This window comes from Medicago truncatula, chromosome 6 (assembly GCF_003473485.1).
Source record: "Medicago truncatula cultivar Jemalong A17 chromosome 6, MtrunA17r5.0-ANR, whole genome shotgun sequence".
Lineage (NCBI taxonomy): Eukaryota > Viridiplantae > Streptophyta > Magnoliopsida > Fabales > Fabaceae > Medicago > Medicago truncatula.
In genome coordinates, this window is record NC_053047.1 from 28,344,317 (window position 1) to 28,349,138 (window position 4,822).

At 31.4% G+C, this 4,822-nt stretch overlaps 1 long non-coding RNA gene across 1 annotated transcript; it reads right to left on the bottom strand.

The window, feature by feature from the left end:
- Positions 1-1,911: 1,911 nt before the first annotated feature.
- LOC25497199 (uncharacterized) lies at positions 1,912-2,542 on the bottom strand. Its single transcript, XR_003013357.2, has 2 exons — positions 2,442-2,542; positions 1,912-2,275 (listed from the first exon to the last, which is right to left on the bottom strand). It is a non-coding gene; the product is annotated as an uncharacterized lncRNA (long non-coding RNA).
- Between the last annotated feature and the right edge of the window lie 2,280 nt (positions 2,543-4,822).

Consider the following 4,822-nt stretch of genomic DNA (forward strand, 5'->3'; position numbering starts at 1 on the left):
CTTCATCACTCGCGAGGCGAGGATCATCGTTCGCTAGGGCGAGCGATGAATGTTGGCTCGGGCAGAATGTAGTTTTCTTAAAAAATTCACCTAAACTCATGGTTTAAATCCTAACTTCAATTCCAGAACTCATCCTAAAATATTCTAAGGTTATAGGACAGTTTCTACATCAATCTAATCAATTTTCACCGTTTGATCATCAATTTTAGGGATTTGACCTAATTTCAAAACTTTTCTAATTAAATCCTAACTTTGTCAATTAATCATCAGAATCATAGCAATTAACACTACTGAATTATTAGTCTCACCCTTACCTTGAATGAAGAAAATCGCAGCCCTCTCTTGGTGATTCTCCCTTCTATGGCTTTTTCTCTCTTTTTCCAAAAACAGTCGTACGTACAATTGTTTTTCTAAAACTAGGTCTTTCCTTTTTATATCTCTTCCAAATTTCTTATCTTATCTCACTTTCTCCCCCAAAACTATCTAAAATCTCAAAACAACCCTCAACTAAATATTTTATTTTATTTTCAAATCTTATTTTATTTAACAATAAAATAAGTCTCATCAAATCATCAAAACACATCAAAATCATCCAAATCATCTAAACCGTTATAAATCAACCAAATTCACACATATATTATATAAATATAATATAATCGTCTAAACTCGATTAAATAATTAATTAAACGAAAGTGGGCGTTACAATAGTCGTGTTGAGTTTGTAGTTGTAAAAGGGTTCAACTCTTTTACTTCGGAGATTATGTAAGACGGGTGTGAAATCTTACATACGATGTTTTTGTTGCATCGAAGGTGACGACCTTGAGGTGATCCGGTACCACATGCATTTATGTGTCAATAAGTGCATATCATGACATGAGTCTTGTTTTGAAATGTGATTGGTGATTGTGTATGAATAACTATGAATTGATGATTGTTCATGTCATATGTGTTTGGTGATTATTTGATGTGAGATGTTGGGGATATGATGTAAGTATTGATATATTTGAGTATTATTGTTGATCAAGTACATGATGTTTAAATTGAAATATTCATGTTAACTGTTATTTGGATTATGATGATGTAATACTTACCCCAGTGGTTTTAACCGCCTACCTGTCTGTATGGATGGGTAGACGCTGTGCAGGGATAGTTGCTTGGTGAGTCTTTTGTGCGTGGTGGATATCGGGAGCTTTCTCCGATATCAGTGTTAATGTGATTATTGATTCATGACATGTATATTTGGTGTACTCTGGCTTATATTCCGCTGCGATTGTTGAAGTTTATACACATGTTTATTGATTTTGAATTTTGAATGATGGTGTAGCCTCTATTTCTTGAATAAATGTATTATTCGCATGTTTAATTGCTTTAATAGAAATAGGAGTGTTACAGTTACAGTGTTGACGATCGTTTCATTCACCGAAATATAAACCCGCTTTGTATTGTTTGTTAGATTTGATTAGGGTTGGATTCACATTATGTATCTTTTTTTTTTTTTTTTTTATGTTTTACCCGTTAGGGTTGATTGAGTGGGTCAAGTTTTATGTCCTCTAGTTTTCATGTAATTTATCCCTTTTTTAATAATATATATGAGCAATTGACAAAATATTAGAGTAGGGCTCCAACTTAATTGGACACTATTCTTTTTTTATGTCATTTTGCCCTTGCCTTACAAAAATAAAAAACAATAATCTACAAACATAATGATGCACAAATATTTTGACATTCAAATAATTTTATATTTTTATATATCAAAGAGTTGCAAAGACATCACAAGACAAGAAGACATCCTATCTAGGTTGCCCCCAACTCCTCACAAACATCTATAACACCTCAAAGAAGCTTATTATTAATAATAACGGAATTAAAAAAAAAAAAACTTGGGTTGACTAGACCAAAACCATAGAGAACTAATAATAAAAACAACTATCTCATTAAAATCCAAACTTGGAAAACCCAATAAAGGAAAATATAATGCATTACATGAAAATATAATTAATTGAAAAGCCAGAGAAACATAAATCAATTTTTATAAGAAAAAACAAAAAAATAAATAAATAAACAAACATAATGACGAATAAATAATTGGCTAAAATAAACTTTTGACACCAAAATTTCTCAATTGTTCGAATTTGACCCTGCTAATTGCAATTATGTGATTATGGTCCCTCGTATTCGCCCACCATAAAGTGCTCACAAAAGTTATGTATACACTTTACAACTACAGGTTTCATCTCCTTCGGGCAATCATCGTCAGAAGAACAAGGAAGGTAACCTGCGTTGTGAAATGAGAAAAAAGTAGTTAATGTAAGATGATAAAATGTTGTGTAAAAGACAAAAATTGAAAATATTGTGAAAAATGTAATATATATTTGCGCCTTTTGAACAACAAATAGAGATAGAAAGATGATGAAAGCATAAAGAAACATGAGATATTGAACCATATTTTTCCTCAATTGCATGTAATAAAGAATATTTATCATTTTAGTAGTAAAAGTTTCCTGCTATGTACGCTTCAATTAAATAATTTTGAACACTTAAAAGTTGTGAAACATCATTTAAAAACTAGTAATTGATTTTATATGTCTCTAATCAATAAGACAAATCTATCCCTTCAACGTCCTTAATCGATTATTTATTATTATTAAATATATTACATAAAACTCTTGATAATCATCAAAGTTCATTATTATTCGTCGTTATATATACATATGAGGAGGGATCTGTTGACTCTAGAAGTAACTCTTTAGATTTACTCCTAATCTTGACCATTGATTCTAATATATATCCATGGCTATGATTAATTACTAATGATGCCTATTGTAAGATCTATATACTCCTTCTTCCTTCACAATCTTCTTCCTTTGCAATCTGCAAGCACTCTTGAGACCGTAAAATAATTGACTTCTCTTATCATCAAATTATCAATCCATATCTTTTTTTTAAAAAAAAGTATCAATCGACACCCACAAATAGATCAATGTCATCAATATCATATAATCAACGTTAAGCGTGTAATAATTTTTTAGGTTAAACAACCCATTTCAATTGAAGACATCCCTTGTGGATGCCAATAATATGATTCAACAATATTCAACCTTCCAGTGAAGTAGCCAATTATTTGAAGCTATTAGGCAACCGATTCATCTAATATTGATATTAACTATTTTTAGACGATGGAATTTTATATCGATTACTTCAATAACTAATTAGACATCAATTTTTAACTTTTAGATGATGGAAGTTTAGATGTTATAAATTACTTATAGATAAAAGTTGATTTGCCAAATTTTGTTGTTTTAGATAATTGATTTGCCAAAATTGACTATGTATGGGTTGTTTTTCTTGCTAAAATTGATTTGTTTCTCATGAGTGTTGCACGAGTATAAAAAAATATTATGATAGACATCATTAGGTGATTAATCATAGCCATGAATTAATATTAGAATCAATGGTCAAAATTAGGAGTAAGTCTAAAGAGTTACTTATCAAGTCAACGAATCCATCCTATATATATTAATCCAAATCCTATATATATAGGTTTGCTAACTTAAACCAACAAAAAAGTATGAAGGTCCAAGTTAGCAAAAGTGAACATTTTTATGTGGATAAAAATACTCTTCTTCCAAGTGGATGCACGATGTGGAGAATAATGGTTATGAAAATATCTAATAAATTAGAGAGGAATGCAATAAAGCAGGCTAGAAAAAAGATGCCAAATTCTGAACAAGTATTAGATAGTTGATGTTCTAAGAAGTCATGAAAGAAACAGGTATTCAATTTTTACTAGAATCGACCTCAATTATTAGTCTAAAAATTAGTTGATGTTTTCACTTTTAAAATTACAATTTGAATTTATAAATGTAATCAAATGACTACCTACAATTAGAAAATGTATAATTATCGACATAAATTTGAAATAATTATGTTACCCAAATAACTTGGAATAATGTATAAAGAATGAAATTATATGATAACTGTTGAAAAATGACTAAAAATTGGAATATTGTGAAAACACACAGGCGCGACGCAATTTTGTAGGCAAAGTGTATTGTCTCTGCTGGGAACAAAATCGTTGCGCGATTTCTGGATAAGGTAGTTGTACTTTGGTTCGTACGCATAAATCGCGGTGCAATTTTCTCAGGCGTCGCATGATTTTTTGTCTGTCAATGTGTACTATATAAGCATTCTTGATCCATTTGTTGGATAAGCTTGGTGAATCTCATGGAAACCAAAGGAGGGAACTTTAGGGTTTTAGATACTAAAGGTTGAGGGTCTTTGGGTGTGGTTCAGAGCTTCAAGATGTGAATCTTGGAGAACCAAAAGAGGGGGGCCTCTTGGGATAAGGGTTGGTGCATTTTGGGGAAGATTCATGGGGTTGTGAAACACATGGGTGAAGAGTCATTTAAGAGCAACTTCGGTTAGTCTTGTGAAACCAAAAGAGAATATCCTTAGGAAATCAAAGCTAAGGGTTGGTTCTCTTTTGGGGTTAGATTATAGAGTTGGGAAACAATTGTAAACACTTTGGGAGAGTGAAAATTCATGAGTGTCTTGTTCGTTGGTGAGATTGGAAAAATGGGTAGAAATTAGGGTTGTTCTTTGTGAGCTTGTTTAAGCTAATTTCTTGTAACCCATTTTTGTATCTCTTTGTAAGAACTCATTATAGTGGATTGGAGAGATCAATCTCTCCTTCAGAGTAGGTCATTGTTGGACCGTACTGGGTGAACATTTCTTGGTGTTGTTATCTTTTCTCTACTCTCTTTATCTTGTTTATCCTTAGGTTAGATTGTGGTTTTTTTCAATGCACTTGGTTTCTATATTA